We start from the raw sequence: 20958 nt of genomic DNA, 5'->3' as shown, positions 1-20958 counted from the left end.
TTCTGTTCCATTGGTCTATATCTCTGTTTTGGTACCAGTACCATGCTGTTTTGGTTACTGTAGCCTTGTAGTATAGTTTGAAGTCAGGTAGCATGATGCCTCCAGCTTCCTTTTTGCTTAGGATTGTCTTGGTAATGCAGACTCTTTTTTTGGTTCCATATGAAATTTAAAGCAGTTTTTTCCAATTCTGTGAAGAAAGTCAGTGGTAACTTGATGGGGATGGCATTGAATCTATAAATTACCTTGGGCAGTATGGCCATTTTCACGATATTGTTTCTTCCTATCCATGAGCCTGGAATGCTCTTCCATTTGTTTGTGTCCTCTTTTACTTTGTTGAGCAGTGGTTTGTAGTTCTCCTTGAAGAGGTCCTTCACATTCCTTGTAAGTTGGATTCGTAGGTATTTTATTCTCTTTGAAGCAATTGTGAATGGGAGTTCACTCATGATTTGGCTCTCTGTTTGTCTGTTATTGGTGTATAGGAATGCTTGTGATTTTTGCACATTGATTTTGTATCCTGAGACTTTGCTGAAGTTGCTTATCAGCTTAAGGAGATTTTGGGCTGAGACGATGGGGTTTTCTAAATATACAATCATGTCATCTGCAAACAGGGACAATTTAACCTCCTCTTTTTCTAATTGAATACCCTTTATTTCTTTCTCCTGCCTGATTGCCCAGGCCAGAACTTCCAGCACTATGTTGAATAGGAGTGGTAAGAGAGGGCATTCCTGTCTTGTGCCAGTTTTCAAAGGGAATGCTTCCACTTTTTGCTCATTCAGTATGATATTGGTTATGGGTTTGTCATAAATAGCTCTTATTATTTTGAGACAGGTCCCATCAATACCTAATTTATTGAGAGTTTTTAGCATGAATGGCTATTGAATTTTGTCAAAGGCCTTTTCTGCATCTATTAAGATAATCATGTGGTTTTTGTCTTTGGTTCTGTTTATAGGATGGATTACATTTATTGATTTCCATAAGTTGAACCAGCCTTGCATTCCAGGGTCGTATCCCCCAACCTTAAGCCACAAATATGGGACATCTCTACTCCCTCCCTGGCAACCGATCACATGCCCATTACCATCCCATTAAAACCTAATCACCCTTACCCCACTCAACACCAATATCCCATCCCACAGCATGCTTTAAGAGGATTAAAGCCTGTCATCACTTGCCTGTTACAGCATGGGCTTCTAAAACCTGTAAACTCTCATTACAATTCCCCATTTTACCTGTCCAAAAACCAGACAAGTCTCACAGGTTAGTTCAGGATCTGCCCCTTATCAACCAATTTGTTTTACCTATTCACCCTGTAGTGCCCAATCCGTACACTCTTTTGTCCTCAATACCTTCCTCCACAACTCACTCTTCCATTCTTGATCTTAAAGATGCTTTTTTCACTATTCCCCTGCACCCCTCATCCCAGCCTGTCTTTGCTTTTACCTGAACTGACCCTGACACCCATCAGTCCCAGCAGCTTACCTGGGCTGTGCTGCTGCAAGGCTTCAGGGACAGCCCTCATTACTTCAGCCAAGCTCTTTTCCATGATTTACTTTCTTTCCACCCCTCCGCTTCTCACCTTATTCAATGTATTGATGACATTCTACTTTGTAGCTCCTCCTTTGAATCTTCTCAATAAGACACCCTCCTGCTCCTTCTACATTTATTCTCCAAAGTATATTGGATATCCCCCTCCAAAGCTCAAATTTCTTCTCTATCCATTACCTACCTCAGCATAATTCTTCATTAAAAACACATGTGCTCTCCCTGCCAACTGATCTCTCAAACCCCAACATCTTCTATAAAACAACAACATTCCTTCCTAGGCATGGTTGGATACTTTCGTCTTTGGATACCTGGTTTTACCATCCTAACAAAACCATTACATAAACTCACAAAAGGAAACCTAGCTGACCCCATAGATCCTAAATGCTTTTCCCATTCCTCTTTCCATTCCTTGAAGACAGCTCTAGAGACTGCCCCCACACTAGCTCTCCCTGACTCATTCCAAACCTTTTCATTACACACAGCTGAAGTGCAGGGTTATGCAGCTGGAATTCTTACACAAGGACTGGGACTGTGTCCAGTAGCCTTTTTGTCCAAACAACTTGACCTTACTGTTTTAGGCTGGCTGTCATGTCTCCTTGCAGTGGCTGCCACCACCCTAATACTTTTAGAGGCCTTCAAAATCACAAACTATGCTCAACTCATTCTCTACAGCTCTCATAACTTCCAAAATCTATTTTCTTCCTCACACCTGATGCATATACTTACTGCTCCCTGGCTCCTTCAGCTATACTCACTCTTTGTTGTGTCTCCTACAATTACCATTGTTCCTGGCCTGGGCTTCAATCCAGCCTCCCACATTATTCCAGATATCACACCTGACCCCCATGACTGTATCTCTCTGATCCACCTGACATTCACTCCATTTCCGCATATTTCCTTCTTTCCTGTTCCTCACCCTGATCACCTTTGGTTTATTGATGGCAGTTCCACTAGGTCTAATCGCCATTCACTAGCAAAGGCAGGCTATGCTATAGTATCTTCCACATCTATCATTGAGGCTACTGCTCTGCCCCCCTCCACTACCTCTCAGCAAGCTGAACTCATTGCCTTAACTCGAGCCCTCACCCTTGCAAAGGGATAAGCATCAATATTTATACTGACTCTAAATACGCCTTCCATATTCTGCACCACCATGCTGTTATATGGGCTGAAAGAGGTTTCCTCACTACACAAGGGTCCTTCATCATTAATGTCTCTTTAATAAAAACTCTTCTCAAGGCCACTTTACTTCCAAAAGAAGCTGGAGTCATACACTAAAAGGGCCACCAAAAGGCATCAGATCCCATCGCTCAGGGCAATGCTTATCCTGATAAGGTAGCTAAAGAAGTAGCTAGAAATCCAACTTCTGTCCCTCATGGCCAGTTTTTCTCCTTCTCATCAGTCACTCCCACTACTCCCCCGCTGAAACCTCCACATATCAATCTCTTCCCACACAAGGCAAATGGTTCTTAGACTAAGGAAAATATCTCCTTCCAGCCTCACAGGCCCATTCTATTCTGTCATCATTTCATAACCTCTTCCATGTAGGTTACAAGCCACCAGCCTGTCTCTTAGAACCTCTCACTTCCTTTCCATCATGGAAATCTATCCTCAAGGAAATCACTACTCAGTGTTCCATCTGCTATTCTACTACCCCTCAGGGATTGTTCAGGCCCCCTCCCTTCCCTATGCATCAAACTCGGGGATTTGCCCCTGCCCAGGACTGCAAATTGACTTTACTTACATGCCCCAAGTCAGAAAACTGAAATACCTCTTGGTCTGGGTAGACACTTTCACTGGATGGGTAGAGGCCTTTCCCACAGGGTCTGAGAAGGCCACCACAGTCATTTCTTCCCTTCTGTCAGACATAATTCCTCAGTTTGGCCTTCCCACCTCTATACAGTCCGATAATGGACTGGCCTTTATTAGTCAAATTACCCAAGCAGTTTCTCAGGCTCTTGGTATTTAGTGGAACCTTCATACCCCTCCCGTCCTCAATCTTCAGGAAAGGTAGAATGGACTAATGGTCTTTTAAAGACACACCTCACTAAGCTCAGCCTCCAACTTAAAAAGGACTGGACAGTACTTTTACCTCTTGCCCTTCTCAGAATTAGAGCCTGTCCTCGAGATGCTACAGGGTACAGTCCATTTGAACTTTTATATGGATGCACTTTCTTACTCTGCCCCAACCTTATCCCAGACAGCAGCCCTGTAGGTGACTATCTTCCAGTCCTCCAGCAGGCTAGACAGGATATTCACCAGGCTGCTAATCTTCTCTTGCCTACCCCAGATTTCCAGCCATATGAAGACACCCTAGCTGGACGATCAGTTCTTGTTAAGAATCTGACCCCTTAAACTCTACAACCTCGATGGACCGGACCCTACTTAGTCATCTATAGTACTCCAATCACCGTCCGCCTTCGGGACCCTCCCCATTGGGTTCACCATTCCAGGATAAAGCTATGTCCATTGGACAGCCAGCCAGATATCTCCTCTTCCTCCTGGAAGTCACAAGTACTCTCCCCTACTTCCCTTAAAACTTACTTGCATTTCTGAAGAAATAATAATAACCCTTATGAGCCTAATACATCCCTTCATTCTATTAGGTCTATCCATCCTTACCCTACTCCTTGCAACAGGGCTTTACGCAGTCACCTCCACTACTTGGACTGTGCCCCAAAAACTTGTCATCCCTACTATATTCTGTCTAGTCACACTCCTATTCACCATTCTCAACTACTCATAAATGACCTGCTCTTGTTTGCACTGCCAGTTTACATTGTTTCTACAAGACATCACATTTGCTATCTCCTGGTGCTATCCCCAAACCGCCACTCTTGGCTCCCTCTTGGAGTGGGTAGATGATCTTTAGTGGCAGGGCACCCTCCAATACTTCCACCCTGATGAAGTTCTATTCTTCACTTGTATACTCACTCTTATTCTCATTCCCATTCTTATGCCACTCTCTTCGTCTCCTTAGTTACCTCCAGCATACTATCAATCTCACCCACTCTCTGCTCACTGCCTCCAATCCTTCTCTAGCAAAGAATTGTTGGCTATGTGTTTCCCTTTCTTCCCGCTTTTACACAGCCATTCCCACTCTGCAGTCCGACTGGGCTACCTCTCCCGTCTCCCTGCACCTCAGAACCTCCTTTAATAGCCCTCATCTTTACCCGCCTGAGGAACTTCTTTACTTTCCAGACAGATTTGGTGAGAACTCCCCAGACATCTCACACCAACAAGCTGCCACACTTCTCCACATCTACTTATGGCACCTTTCTCCTTATGCCAATTCCACCCCCGCTCCATTTTTGGACCCCTAACCACACAAACAACTATCCCTGTTGCCGCTCCTTTATGCATCTCCTGACAACGGCCTACTGAAATCCCTTAAGGCAACTTTCCACTGTCCAGATGTTCCTTTACTCTTTATCTCCAGAACCCAGCCACACACATTACCAAACAGATGGGAGCATTCCAGCTTTGCATTACTGATAAGCCTTTATCATTACTGACAAACCAAAAATCATTGGCAGTCACTATTGTTTAGGAAGACACATACCCTGCATCTCACTCCATCCTTGCCTACCCTCCCCCTGCTCATCTAAATCTCCTCCTAGACCCACCTCCTGCTTGCTTATAACTAGCCCCATGAATAGCAGTGAAAGGTCACTTGTAGACACTCTGAACTTTCTCATACACCATGAGAACCAAACCTCTCCCTCTGCAGTTGCACCATCCATCCCCATTACAATCTCCAACGGCTGCTGCCCTTGCTGGAGCTCTAGGATTTTGGGTGCAGGATTCCTCTTTCAGTACACACGCTCTCACCTTTTCACTTTACATTTCCAGTTCTGCCTGACAAAAGGTCTCTTCTTTTTATGTGGCCCTTCCACCTACATATGCCTACCTGCCAACTGGATGGGCACATGTACTCTAGTCTTCCTTACCCCCAAAATCCAGTTTGCAGATGGGAACAAATAACTGCCTGTCCACCTCATGACACCAACATGACAAAAAAAGACTCATCCCACTAATCCCTTTACTTCTGGGTCTCGGACTTTCTGCCTCCACTGTCGCACTTGGAACTGGAATAGCAGGCATCTCAACTGCTGCCACCACATTCCGCAGCCTCTCTAATGACTTCTCTGCCAGCACTACAGATATATCACAAACTTTATCTGTTCTCCAAGCCCAGGTGGACTCTAGCTGCAGTTGTCCTCCAGAACTGCTGAGGCCTCAATTTACTCACTGCTAAAAAAAGAAGGATTTTGTATATTTTTAAATGAAGAGGTTTTTTTTTTTTACCTAAATCAATCTGGTCTGGTATATGACAACATTAAAAAAACTCAAGGATAGAGCCCAAAAACTCACCAGCCAAGCAAACAATAACATGAACCCCCTTGGACACTCTCTAATTGGATGTTCTGGGTACTCCCAATTCTTAGTCCTTTAATACCTATTTTTCTTCTTCTTTTATTCAGACCTTATGTCTTTCATTTAGTTTCTCAATTCATACAAAACTGCATCCAGGCCATCACCAATAATTCTATACGACAAATCCTCCTTCTAACAACCCCACAATATCACCCCTTACCCCAAAATCTTTCTTCAGTTGAATCTCTGCCACTGTAGGTTCCCATGCCACCCCAATCCCACTCAAAGCAGCCCTCAGAAACATTGCCCATTATCTCTCCATACCACCCCCCAAAATTTTCGCCGCCCCAACACTTTACCACTATTTTGTTTTATTTTTCATATTAATATAAGAAGATGGAAACGTCAGGCCTCTGAGCCCAAGCTAAGCCAGCATATCCCCAGTGACCTGCACATATACATCCAGATGGCCTGAAGCAACTGAAGATCCACAAAAGAAGTGAAAATAGCCTTAACTGATGACATTCCACCATTATGATTTGTTTCTGCCCCAACCTAACTGATCAATGTACTTTGTAATCTCCCCTACCCTTAAGAAGGTTCTTTATAATCTCCCCCACCCTTAAGAAGGTTCTTTGTAATTCTCCCTACCCTTGAGAATGTACTTTGTGAGATCCACCCCCTGCCCCCAAAACATTGCTCTTAACTCCACTGCCTATCCCAAAACCTGTAAGAAATAATGATAATCCCGGCCGGGCGCGGTGGCTCAAGCCTGTAATCCCAGCACTTTGGGAGGCCGAGACGGGCGGATCACGAGGTCAGGAGATCGAGACCATCCTGGCTAACACGATGAAACCCCGTCTCTACTAAAAAATACAAAAAAAAAAAAACTAACCGGGCGCGGTGGCGGGTGCCTGTAGTCCCAGCTACTCGGGAGGCTGAGGCAGGAGAATGGCGTAAACCCGGGAGGCGGAGCTTGCAGTGAGCTGAGATCCGGCCACTGCACTCCAGCCTGGGCGACAGAGCGAGACTCCGTCTCAAAAAAAAAAAAAAAAAAAAAAAAAAAAAAAAAAAAGAAATAATGATAATCCCACCACCCTTTGTTCTCTTTTTGGACTCAGCCCGCCTGCACCCAGGTGAAATAAACAGCCTTGTTGCTCACACAAAGCCTATTTGGTGGTCTCTTCACACAGACACATGAGACAATAACCACATATCCTTCAAGTATGGTATATTAGTAATGTTGACTTTTAACATTACTAATTACTTTTAACATGATCTTTGTATGGTTTGTTTGCTGTGACCTCCAACACTCAACAATTGAGAGGTCAGATCCTCAGGAATAATTGCCAAACGTGTCAGATTTCTTTGCCAGTTTTTTTCCTGTATTGCCAGTAGTCCATGAGATCCCACATTAGCATTACTTTAGATGGCTTAAGACTAACATATGTTTATCAAAAAGAAGGTTGCATCTACAATAAAGTGATTGAATGCTTTGTGTTCTGTAAAGACTCTAAGATGACTCCAACAGATAATTTTGAGGAGAATAGGCAGGATTATATGTGATAATTATAATAAAGGCTAGAGGGCATTAACAGCTCCAAATGAAAAGTGTTTAGAGATAAGAGAGGTATAGACTAGCTATATGATTAATCGTTGAGTTGTTCATTTTTCTTAACCTCTTTGCCTAGAAAATAAGGCCAATCAACAATACCTCAAAATGTTGCTGTGAGGAGTAAATGAGGTTATAAATTGTAGCATAGTGCCTGACTTGAAGGTGTACTTAGGGTGAGGGCCATCATTCCCTGAGTTCTTCCAGGTCTGCTCCCACCTGTGACTCTATGGGGAATGTTAAGGGAAAAGGAACAGGGGCAGGACAAGACAGGAACAAAGTATCTTTGCCCATTGTTCAGCTGAGACAGATTAGAGTTTTTCCAAAGGTGCCTTACCAAGAACCAAAGGAAAACTAAGAACTAAAGACACAAAGACTGTAGTTACAGAGCCCCTCCCCAGATCTCAGTGTCATTGTTCTTTTCTGCATCCTTCAGTTCTGTGGCATTTTCCTTGGCTAGTCTCGCTTGTACATGCAGCCACTATGGAATGCTGGGGCCACCTGAGAGAAGGGGATTTGCCCAACAGTAGAAAACCACTGGGATTTGGAGGAGGGCAAACTGAGTTTAAATCAGTCTCTACCTTTCACTGGCTTTAAGATTTTAGAAATGTCCATTTGCCTCTCCAAGTCTCAGTTTCTTCATCCTTATGTAAACAAAAAAGTATCTGAGACAGGTCTCAATCAATTTAGAAGTTTATTTTGTTAAGGTTAAGGACATTTGCAGAAGAAATAAAGACATAGTCACAGAAACAGGAGAAAGACCTGTGCCTTTCTCCATAGATGATTTTGAGGGCTTCAATATTTAAAGGGGAAAAGTGGGCTGGAGGTGAAAGAGGGAGGTTATGGTAATCCAAGGGAGGGTATGGTAATTCAAGAGAAAAGGAACAGGTAGGGGAATAGTCAATTATGTATTTGTTTTGTGCTCAGTAAATTGGCACTTTGCATAAGATAAGGCTAACATAGAGTAACTCTGTGGAGATATTTAACCTCTTATCTGTAGCTATCTGCTTAGGCACAAAAGGAAAGTCAGCTTCTTGCATGACTCAGCTTTCAGCTTAATTTTTTTCCTTTGGCATAGTGAATTGAGGTCTCGAATTTTTATTTTCCTTTCACATTTCTCCACCCTTTTCTTTTTAAAAGCTTTCAGAGAAAGCATTTTAGAAGAAACTGAGTCTCTGGTATTAGGTTTTGTCTGATGTCTCATGGCAAGGACAGTTTATTCCTAGACAGATAGGTCCCAAGTTGTTAGGCAAGCTCACTTTTAGTAAGTTGTGAAGTCTTACATCCCACAGAGGAAAAAAAAAAACATAGGAGAAGGAAGAGAGAAAGAAAACAACAAACGAAAAAGGAGAACAATCCTGGAAACCTGATATAGGCCATATTACCCTGAAGTCCATGTATCAGTAGGCAGGTACGAAAGTGGTTTATGTATATAAATAGATGCTGTTATTTTCTTCCAAAATTTAAGTTGTCTAGCTTCAGTTTGTATGGCATTTTAAAAAGCACAGCTTAGTTTTTCATGATTTTCAAATCAGGAAAAATGGGGAAAAAAGGAAAAGAAGGAAAAAAATTGAAAACATTATTTTGGAGACTTGTAGCCAGGAAGATTTTTAGAATTCAGTCCAAATTGTAGAAAATAATAAAAATTAAAAAGCCTTAGGCAAGGTTAGAATCTAATAATGGGTGTACAGTTTATTTGGAAACATAACTTTTCTCTCTCCAATTCCCCAATTTTATTAAAGACAAAATTGTAGTAGGACCAATTTGCTTGTAAAATAAGTTTTAGTTCTATTATACTTGCCTTAATTATTTGCATAAATTGCAGCAAGAATAACCACTTGCCATATAGGCTGTCTCTCTCTCTTTTTTTAAAATTGGCTTTGCTGAAACCTTTTTCATAAGGAGTCTAAGATTAGACCTTCTTAAAAGCCCTGAGCCCAGCCTGCAGATACCTGTGTGAATTGGGTGAATTTCTCTCTTTTTGAGGTGCCAAGAAAACTTGGGGTTCCTAGGCCTGACAGAAAGCGATATTCTTCACTTACCACAGGTCAGGACCCTGTAAAGGACAAGGTATAAAGTCAGTTTTTCAGGGGGCTTTTATCCGCTCTGTAGGTCAGCCTCCTTTTCTCAAGGCAATCTGAAAATGCCATTTCAGTCAAAGCCATGGTAAAACAACTAGTGTCTCCAATTATGCCCTCTTATAAAAGAAAACAGATCCTTATTGAACTTATGCAAATAATTATATTGTCACAAATCAACAATACTCACAAAATAGCTTCCAAATTTTGGAGAAATTAGGTTGAGAGAAAGGATATGTTTTAAATTTTGCTCATAAGAGCATACTTTACTCAATTGTTAAAAGCTATAAGTAGCTTAAAAGAAGAGAAAGTTTTCTTGACTTTGAAAAACAAAACAAGAAGAATCAGCAAATGTTTTAAACAAAAAGTCATAAAAGATTATTTCAATCTTCAGTTAGTTCAGTCCATTCAATTAACTCCTGTTCTGATCGTTATTGGATCAACAATCCTCATGAATATATCAGACCTCCCTGAGAGTCCTGGAAGTTTTTCTCTATTCCAATGGCACTATCTCTCAATTTACCAGAAACCTATATTTAAGAGTACTCCTCAAAGTTCTATAGCTGATTATAAACTGCCCTATAAAAGGATCAAAGTAAAACAGTCATGGATGACAAAAATCTTAGAATAGTCATGGTTAAAGACACAATTGACCAAAAAAAAAAAAATTGTTTACTTCTGTGGCATACAAAAGTTTTACATAATCATCATAATTACTACTACTGAAAGCATATACTAAGACATATCAGAATCACAGGATTCTCATATAATTTTGGAACAAACACTAATATCACCTTTAAATAAATATAATCCATTAAATACCATTTATATAAATATAATCCATTAACTACCATTTTATATTTGACAATGCTTCCTTTATTATTTTATTGTACCAAATAAACCAAATATGTTTCTTTTAGACTTCATGAGACCTAATATCAAAACATTAATGAGGTCAAAAGGACTGAATTCAGAATATGATTTTGGAAAATTTGTCAAATATCTAAAGTTTAAAACACTTGATATCACAAAATAGGATCACAGGTCATTGTAAAATCAGTCATTCATTTAGCCAAAGTGATAACTCAAAGATTTCAAAAAAAGGCAAAAACCTTTATTCTTTGAGAGAGGAGACTTACTTCCCCAAACAATAAGCCCTGATAAAGACAGCATGGGGCCAATTACATGTCTCACAAATCTTATAAAAAAATCTATTAAATTTTAGTCACTTCACTATAACATATAATTTCTATAAACCTTTTTATAACATTTTACAATTTTTTAAATTAAAGAGTTAGTTAATACTCCAAGAAAATCTTGTTAGTCTGACACAGGGGCCCAGATGCTGGTCTTGCATCCATGTAACGTTGATATTAATGTTTAATTCATAGAGAAACTTTAAACTAATTTTATCTCTCAAAATCAGTCCTACAATCTCATGTGGCCTATCTCTTCTTGGTAGTCCTGGGGCCTAGAAGGGTTAAATAGTTTTAATTTCTGGCTCTGTGTCTCATGAATGGTTTATTTTGATACTCATCTTCTCCTGAGTTGGTAAATGAGGCTTTAACTGCTGTCAGTGTTTAAGATTTAACAGGATTTGGAGTCCTTTCTAGATCCAAAAGTAAAAGCCCTGTAACTTAACAGCTCAGGATTTCAAAAGCAATACAGAAAGTTACATAGATATAATAACCTTAATGTTTTTAAATCTCAGTTTTCCTAGGACTTACATTAGTTAGACATAGGAAGAGTATGTCCTGAGTCATAAGTGAAAGTTTTCAATTTCATAGAAGAATTTAAAGCCAAGAGCACACAATGTTATATTGGAAGAAAATATTTCCTTTAGACCATTTAGATAAAACATTTTTAGCATCAGGATACAATGGAAGTTAGAACCTGAGGAAAAAAATTAAAGGAGCTGACGAAAAAGTTGATGGAGAACATTATTATCTCAGCCCTTCTCAAAGGGGAGAGAAAACTGAAAGCAATGACATGCAATAAAAGTTGAACTTTTGGGTTAAAAAAGTTAAAATCTCTTATAATTTTATTAAGATTAAATCAATACCTTCAGATAAATTTGTTGTTCCAACCAACTCTTTAGTTTATTAGTGTATTGTTAAATACCAAAGCCTGACCTCTAGAAAGAATATTATAATTGCCTTTTAGTTATAGTCAATTTGATCACATAAAGTTTTTTTCATAAATTCTTTTACAACCCTTGTTCGAACTTGCACAAACCATTTATGACATGCTTAGACTTCCTGTCTTATCCTAAATATCACTCTTTCTTAAATAACCAGTTATTTTATTTTAGGGCAAAAAATTTACCATACAAGATCCTTTCTCATATAAAATGATTTTCCTTTTAATCTTTCTTACCCCAAATATCTCTTTATACATATAACTTTCTTTACATCTCTCTTATTTACTGGTTCATTTTAGCTTGTTTTATAAACAACCTTTAAATAACCTTTGAATTAGACAAAAATTGTTTCCTAAAAAACACATTGTGTTCTAAAAAACACATTGGTTTTTAGAAAAATGATTTTCTATAATTTTTATTTAAACAATTGGAAATGACCCACATATTTAATGAATATATATTATGTAATTTAACTTTAGGTTCTAAATTATATGACAAGTTTATTTACAAGCATTTATTCTATTACATTTGCCTATTTAATTTTTTTAAATAGTTGATCTAGATTACATATGAAAACTGTGATGGTCATCATTTAGAGTTATTTCCCTGTTAACAATTTTTATAGCCTGTGAATTTCAGGTGTTTGCTTAAGTAAGAATATTAAGGTTAAATAAATGTTTTGGGTTTTTTTTTTGTCAATAACTCAGGATTTAGCTATTTTCATTAAACCAACGATATTAATTGCTTTATCAAAAAGTTACACAAAGATAATTCTCTTTTGGGCTACATTTATAGCTTTACAACTCTCATGCCAAATCTTGACACCTTATCATATTTAAGAGAAAAAAATGTAAAACTGCTTGACCAATAAATCTAAACAATAATGTATGTTGGCGATTCTGAAGACACTTCTAATTTTATTTTACCAACAATTTTAAAGCCAATTTATTTATTAAAACTCTATTTAAGTCACTTTAACTTGAAAAGCAGTTGGGCTTATTTACTGAATTTGTGAGTTCTCCTTTATTTTTAAGTCAGTTTGGTACCTTGTGGCCATAAACATAACAATACACATGTAGGTACACATAAACACACCTAAGCACACACACACTCATACAAATAAAGATCCTATAGCTTTTACTTCAGAACTCTAGCCATGAGATACTGACACAAACCTAACCAGTTTACCAAAAAACAGCTGGGTGTGAACACGGTTTTTCTCTCAACATCAGTAGAAAGGGCCTCTGAACGAGAAAAAAATTTACATTTTCTTAAGCAAAAACCACATCCTCATGTTTTTATAAACCTCACCCAAAACACATCATACTATCCTACTAATCTAACTTTTAGTAACTCTAATTCTCAGTAAAAAACCTAGGATTACTTAATTTAACTTAACATGACTTTAAGATTTTAAATTATTGTAGAGGATTTTGAGACTAAATTTACCAAATTAATCTCACTAAAGATTACTAAAGTCATGTGAACTGAAAAGCCTCTGAGCTAGCTTCTATTAGGCTGATGAACACTGACTTTTCTTTAAGCCAATTAATTAGAGCTCTTTCACATAATTGATAGTGAAATGTTATTTCCACATGAGACATAGGAACATACAGACATAATAGACACCGAGACAGACGCAGATCTTACAGATTTAAAAGTTCTCATTCGCCTGTTTTCAAAACTTTTCTCTTCTCTATTTTAGACTGTTAATGTCATGATTATCTGTTCTATGTCCTAAACAATTGTAGATGAGGCAATGTAAATTTGCATCCCAAAGACATGACTTAGGTGAAACAAGGTAGAAAATGTACATCTCAAAGCCATTTTGATCAATACTTAGATCTAAACAAAGGCGATGTCTGTTATGTGAACTTTAAGCCATTGTAGGGACCGAGAAGCTCTTACTAAGTGGAGATTTCCTGTAAAGATGTAAATTTCCTTTGCAAAGAATTTTATTAAAGTGACTCAGTTTGATAGGTGTTATTTTCAATTTAGCTTGATTATATTACTAGCTTTATGGTAGATCTCTTTAAGGAGTAGCGCCAAGAAAGCATATGCAATTTTCTTAATTTAAATGTGCAAAGAAATAAGTAGCCCCCTGTAGTAATGCTATTTCCTATAAACTGTCCTTAGCCATCCCTAAGATTGTGGTTCTCCACCACCATTACATAACACCAAGCCAAATTCTCTCACAGTACAAGGTGATCTCTGGTACCCCCACCAAAGACAAAGATGTCAGGTAATGGAATACAAGAAAGCAGAACTTTAGACCTGAGAAAAATCTGCCCATGACTTTTGAAACTCCACAAAGCAAGCAGGACACCCCCAAAAAGGGTGAGTGGCACCTTTATTCTGAGTTCTTTAAGGGGTCTGATTAGAAGCCTTCTCTGTTTTGTTTTGTTTCTTTTGTTGTTGTTTTTTTTGTTTTTGTTTTTGTCTTGAATTTGCTTCGTACCAAAGACGGCAAAAGGGGAAGGAGGAATAGAATGGAAGAAAAGTAAACAAAAGAACAATCTTTTAAGAAAGGAAGTGAACAGAGAAACTGTTTGAGTAGGTAGTTAGGCAGACATAAGCAGGGCAGGACAGTGCCCTACCCCTCAACCAGGACTGCCAGGAGACCGTCAGGTGATGGTCAGGCAGTTATTAAACTGTCTCTCTAAAACGATTGGTCACAGCCAGCACCAGGGAAATTCAGTCTCCCAATACATAGAAAACACCCGAAGCTGTTGATCAGCTGCTTTCCAGTAAGATCTCAGGAGCGGGTGAGTGGACTCAATCATGCACATGGTAAGAGGCAAAATGGCAGAGTTTAACTGGTATATGACCTTCCTCTAGGAACACTTGACTGGTAAGGGAACAACGCCTCAAGTGAGCATGTGCAAAACTTCAGTAAACACACTGTGCCTGCGGCTCCCTCCTAAGTGCCGGGAGGCCACTGCACATGTGGACAGCCTATCCCAAAGGAAGAATCAGGGCAGAAGAGACACAAGACCCCAGAAGCCTGCCAACACAAAAAAACCCAAGTTTACATTTGGATCTCTCAAGTTGTCCTCTTGGCCCTCTTCCAAGTGTACTTTACTTTCTTTCATTCCTGCTCTAATACTTTTTAATAAACTTTCACTCTTGCTCTATAACTTGCCATGGTCTCTCACTCTGCCTTATGCCCCTCAGACGAATTCTTTCCTCTGAGGAGGCAAGAATCAAGTTGCTGCATACTCATACAGATTTGCTGCTGCTAACAAAACCAAACGTATGATTTTTTTCTTCTTTTTTTGCAGCTGTGAGGAGTTTTAGCCAATTCAAAAACATTGCTCCCATAATTTGAAATTCTCATTTAGATTTGACCAAGTCAGGTAGAGTTGGTCAAATCCAATGTGAGAAAGACTAAAATAAACAAACAAACAACAAAACCAGTGCGATTACTGAGCACTTTAGTGTTAAGAGGAAATTAAGATCAGCTGGTTGTTAATCTTAACTCTTAGTCATTAAGCAGGATTTTCAAGACAAAACTCCAATTCAGCTACTTACCTAGGAATAGCGCCCAGGCTCAATACTGCTCTCTACCATTTTAGAAGCAGTAAAAGACTCAAACTCACCTTCCCTGTTGGATGCAAGCAGAAACTCCAAAAAGGAGCTGCCTGCCATCCATTGTCATGGAAACAGGAAAACTCGCCATTTTTGTTGGAAGTGAGTAAAACTCCAGAAAAGGAGTTGTACTTCAAAATAAACCTTAGATCTCAACCAAATTTGGGGTGATCAGGGATTCTCTGGAGGGAGGAGCTCCCAGACCTCAGAAAATTGTCTTATCTTTGTTTGAGCAACAAAGATAACCTAAGCTGATTCCAAGCACTGGTAGGAGATTTGTCAAAGGTCGGGGCACCTCCTCTCAGAATCCCTTCCGTTGGCTGCCAATTTGTAAGCCAAAAAGTATCTGAGACAGGTCTCAATCAAGTTAGAAGTTTATTTTATCAAGGTTAAGGACACGCCCAGAAGAAATAAAGACAGAGCCACAGAAATAGTCTGTGGTCTGTGCCTTTCGCCAAAGATTAGTTTGAGGACATCAATATTTAAAGGGAAAAAGTGGACTGGAGGGGAAAGAGGAAGGGTATGGTAATCCCTATGTTGCAAGAGAAAAGGAGCAGGTAGAGGAATAGTCAATTATGTATTCATCTTGTGCTCAGTAAATTGGCACTTTTCTTAAGATAAAGTGAACATAAACTAACTGCATGTGGAGATATTTAACCTCTTATCTGTAACTATCTGCTTAGAAGCAAAAAGAAAGGCAGCTTCTTGCATGACTCATGCAAAGTCATTAAGCATGACTTTTAGCTTAATTTTTTTCCTTTGGCAGAGTGAATTGAGATCCTGAGTTTTTATTTTCCTTTCACACACATAATGGAGATAAATCTCTTGGAGAAATTTTGAAGATTCTCTCTGAAGATTAAATTGATCATATATCCAAAGTATTCAATACAGACCCTGTTTGGTCAGTAAACAACTGTTAAGTCCTTTCTATTCTTTTGTGTATTTCGTAGAGTGGGCAATGAATGGAGGGGACAGGTGGTCCATTTCCCTTTTTCTAGGGTAGCTTAGCAAGACACTATTCATAGCAATAACTCTGAACCAATCCATTTCCTTTTCTTAGTGAAGGTTAAAGTTTTGTTTGAATTTTACTAAAAGAAATGCCTTTGTCAAGGATGACTTCCAGAACTAGGGTTGGCTGCTTTGATGAGCATCTGATCTGGAAAGAGTACCCACCTCAGTTCAAAGTCACTCCTTGCTCTTTGAAGAAGATAAAGTAAGCACATGATTTCCTCACCAGCACAAGGAAAACTTCTCCAGGTAGAGGAAGGATGAAGATCTGTCCTTCAATCTTTGCTTCTTGAACCACCTTCACAGATTTCACATGGGCTGAAAAAGTCTATCTCCTCCCAGGCCAGCAAAGAAAAGCAACATCCTTTCTCTTCTGTAGTCAACCTTCATTCAGTCTTAAGGGAGTGAAAAAAATTATAACCCTCTTCTCAGAGAGGACTGTCTTTATTGAAGAAAAGACCCTGATAAACATCTGGGGTTAGAAGGTGAGATCCTGAATCATGACTTAGCTGAAGACAAACTCATTAGAAGATAATTAAACTTTTCTAAATTAGAATTCAATGGAACTTGAACAGAAAAGATTTGTTGGGGGGTTGATGGAGAAAGAAGAAAGATGGCAAGCCACGTGGTTGAGAGGCCAAAAAACTGCTGGGAATAAGGAGGTCTGCTTCAGATTCCAAAGTCATTTGCTCTGTTCTGATGTACTTAACTCCACAGCTTCCTTACCCCTTCAGGACAGTCTGCTTTACAGGCATTCACATTGAGTAGGAGTGGCTTTTTTAGTGGCAGTCAAGTGAATAGGCCAAGTCCCACATGTGGGTCACTTTGATGTAAAACAAAGACAACATCTACAGACTGAAGAGCTGAGTCAGAAACTGAACTAATTCAGTGGAAGCAGGAACTCAAAAGCCAAGGCTGACCACAAGCAAGCCCTTTTAGAATTTGCAAATATTGTAGGGGTGATTTTTCTTGTCCGCGGGTCTTTGAATTGGTATTTGAGCCCATCTTTATGCATCTTATAGGATGAGGTAGGATTCTCTGGGTGCCATGCATGTGGCATCTCCTAGACAAACTCAGCTAGTTTATCCCAGCATCTTTGGGTTCTGCCTTGCCTCAGGAGTATCTGCTCCTAAGGCAGTGAGGTTCTCTACTGTGTAAGTGTGAAAATAACCATTATCTTGTTACAGAACCAAACTGGGGTCCACTGGCTCAGCACAGTAACACCAGATACCCACACCAAGGTTTGTAGCAGGAAAAAGGAAGGTGTTTATTTGCAGGGTGCCAGGCAAGGAGGATCGAGCAGCTAATGCTTAAGTCCCAACCTTCCCCATATGGTTTGTAGGTGAAGGTTTTTAAAGGCAGGCATAAATTTCAGGAAAGCAGAAGTTACAGACAAAATCATAAATCAATACATGGAGGTTACTTATTGATTTTGGCCTAAAAGGGTGGGATATCTTGAATCAGGGGGCTTACAGGTCATAGTTAGATTCAAAGATTTCTATAATTGGTTAAAGAAGAGAAGTTTTGTTTAAAAATTTGGGGTCAGCACAAAAGCATGTTACTCTGGTTGGGTATGACTTCCTCCAGGCCTCTCAGAAAGAAATGTAGAACAAAGAACAGTGCTGAGTTCAGTCCCCAGTTCCCCCTTATCTGAGGTCTATATGCAAGAAGATCCATTTGGTGGGGTGCCAGTTTCTGAGAAGCAACTCAGAGACATGATAAGATGTTATCTTTAGTTTTTGTAGGGGAACCAAACATTCTGTGATTCTAGCTTCCTTGACTATTGTTTTAAGCTACCGTTACCTTTTTGCTTATCAAGTTGCTTATTTACTTCTCAGAACTAGCTAGGTGCCTAGAATTTCCCTTGCAGGAACTCAGGATCTTCCTTTCTTTCCATGTTTGGGGGCAGGGATAGGGAAGAGGCCCTTAAGAGGAATTCTCTAATCCATCTCAATCTTCTCCCATAGCCTGTCTCTCTCCCAGTTCAGAGTTTAAGGGCCAGAAGGAGGAATTCTTCTCCAATTTCTCTGTCCTTCTTTCTAGGTCTCCAATCTTCCTCAGACTTTACGCCACCACTAGAGATGAAGGTAGCTCACCCCAGGTGGTGGGTCTCACTGCTGTCCGCAGTGGGTGTTCAGAGACTTACCTTCCACCTTCAAGATATACAGAAAGAGTCCCAGAGATGTTTAATGGCAGATCCCACTGAGGTGGCCCCAGGGCCTTTGCTGCCCGTCTTTGATGGGACCCACTCACCTCCACCTGTTCTGCTCATGCTTCCCAGGCCCACTCCCAAGATTGGAGAGATCCTCCTGTTATCCACAGCATTCTCCCTTAAACAAATCCCGACTCCCATGTTCCAGGGACCAGTTGGCCAAAAGAAGCCTGTGGGATGTCTATACGGCAGTCACCACTCTCCCCTGCCAGGGACAGTATCATCTAGCCTGTCCATATCAGATCATATCTCCAGTCAGATTCCTGATTCCTGACTAGGGCCTCTATTTCTTCCAGACATTACAGTGGGTTGGCAGAAGTCACTATATTGACTGCAGGAACTTCTGTCCTAGACCCAGCCTTTGTCTTTTCTGTGGCCACTCCTGACCTCCCTTTATTAGTTGCTTTCTTGGAGGAATATTTAGTAGAGAAGAGCCAGGGCCTCCCAGGCTCAGGGGCTCCATCTGCCTTGTCTCTCACAGACTCAGCTACCTCTCTTGGCTGCCAGTTTGGCCCCTTGTCAGGATCCTGCAGGATTTCTGCCCCCAAGGTCTTCTGACCTCCCCCGCTCTATTTTTCTGGGGTGTCCCCCAACCCCTGACTTTCCTCATTGGGGCCTTTTGTTTGTTGGCTACACTGTTGAGCCATTGCTGGACTTATGGGAACAAGAAGACAACAGGTGAGAAAGCCCTAGGTTTTAACTTCCGCCAGCAATGTATTCCCTCCATGCCCAGCCACTGGGCATTTGCAAAGTACCCAGAGCCTGGTCATGGCCTCGAACGCATCTTTCTGTCCCATTTCCCATTCAGAAAAAAAAAAAAAAAAAAAAAATCTGCAGCTAGCTGCCTGCCAGCACTCATTTAATTTTACATAAACACGCTTCTTGAAACTGAAGCAAATCTGACTGATTTTTCAATGTGAAAACAAAATATAAAAACTGTTCTTGGAGTTATTTCTAAACAGAACTTGTCTCTAATCCTAATGTAACAGAAATGTATATGATGATCCATATTTAATTTTATTTTTCATGTGGTAAATTTCAAAGCATGGGACAAAGGCAGAACATCACATTCTGCACAAAAATATTGCTTTTCTCTCCGGACCTTCTTGCCATCTTTATCATTGTGTGCTCAGCAAACTTTGCAGCGACCAGTTGGATTCCGTTTCCCTGATACTGGTGGTACGCTCTTGGGGAAATGTCTTCCAGACAGGGAAGAAGTGTGACATCATCAGAGCACGGATGACCTTGAAGACGTTGCGGCCCTGGCCTGCGATGCTTTTCCAGCATTCTTTCACTCAACGTCAGTCTGAAGTTTACATGGCTCATTGTGTGCTCAGGATTGTCCTTCCCAAACAGGATGTAGGAGCTCAGCACTGCAGTGTTTAGAGGGTGGCAAAGGAATTTCTTAGACCAGCTGGGCACGGTGGCTCACACCTGTAATCCCAGCACTTTGGGGGGTCTAGGCGGGTGGATCACCTTAGGTCAGGAGCGTGAGACCAGCCTGACCAACATGGTAAAACCTGTCTGTACTGAAAATACAAAAATTGGCTGGGTCGCAGCTCTCTGGGAGGCTGAGGCAGGAGAATCGCTTGAACCTGAGAGGCAGAGGTTGCGGTGAGCCAAGATTGCACCACTGCACTCCAGCCTAGGCGACAGAGCGAGACTCCATCTCAACCAAAAAAAAACAAAAAACAAAAAACAAAAAAACAGAAAAGAAAAGCATACACATAATTAAGGCTGGGCATGGTGGCTCATGCCTGTAATACCAGCACTTTGGGAGGCCAAGGCAGGTGGATCACCTGAGGTCAGGAGTTAGAGACCAGCCTGACCAATGTGGAGAAACCCCATCTCTACTAAAAATACAAAAATTAGCTGGGTGTGGTGGCACGTGCCTGTAATTCTAGCTACTCGGGAGGCTGAGGCAGGAGAATCATTTAAACCCGAGAGGCGGAGGTTGCAGTGAGAAGATCGTGCCATTGCACTCCAGCCTGGGTGAGAGAGCGAGACTCTGTCTCTAAATAAATAAATAAGAATTTCTTAGACCAAACCTTGTGCCTTTTGTGCTCAGTTGGATAGATAGTGAGCATCTGATCAGCCAGTCCACTGCTCCCACATTCTTGTGATAATCCACAATGACACGTGGCTTCTTAGACTTCTTTCCATTTCTGTTGTTTACTTCAATCACAGTATCACTGTGGAATGTGAACAAAATTGTCACCTCCTTGTCACACCATTTCAGTGCCGTAAGTTCACCACAGAATTAACATCATGAGTGGGAATGCTACGTTTTCTAGGATTTGACATTTCCAGTGATCAGGAATGACTATTTTATAAATGGACAGAATGCTATAAATAGAATGATATATTTTGTTTCCAAAGTTGATATACTACAGCAATG

General features: G+C 40.3%; 1 long non-coding RNA gene across 6 annotated transcripts in view; it reads right to left on the bottom strand.

Moving 5' to 3' along the window:
- The window catches only part of LOC102130691 (uncharacterized), a 217814-nt gene that overhangs the window by 47358 nt on the left and 149498 nt on the right, over nt 1–20958 (bottom strand). For 5 of the 6 annotated variants that reach the window (XR_012417512.1, XR_012417516.1, XR_001484054.4 and 2 more), the window contains 2 exons: nt 20609–20752; nt 19557–19933 (listed from right to left, as the gene is read on the bottom strand). This is a non-coding gene — a long non-coding RNA (uncharacterized lncRNA). Of the gene's footprint in view, nt 1–19556; nt 19934–20608; nt 20753–20958 lie in introns of those variants that run through there. The other variant, XR_012417515.1, reaches the window with a different exon arrangement.

The sequence above is a fragment of the Macaca fascicularis genome, chromosome 1 (assembly GCF_037993035.2).
Source record: "Macaca fascicularis isolate 582-1 chromosome 1, T2T-MFA8v1.1".
Lineage (NCBI taxonomy): Eukaryota > Metazoa > Chordata > Mammalia > Primates > Cercopithecidae > Macaca > Macaca fascicularis.
The sequence above is the reverse complement of the archived record's forward strand: the minus strand, read 5'-3'. Positions and strand labels throughout refer to the sequence as shown.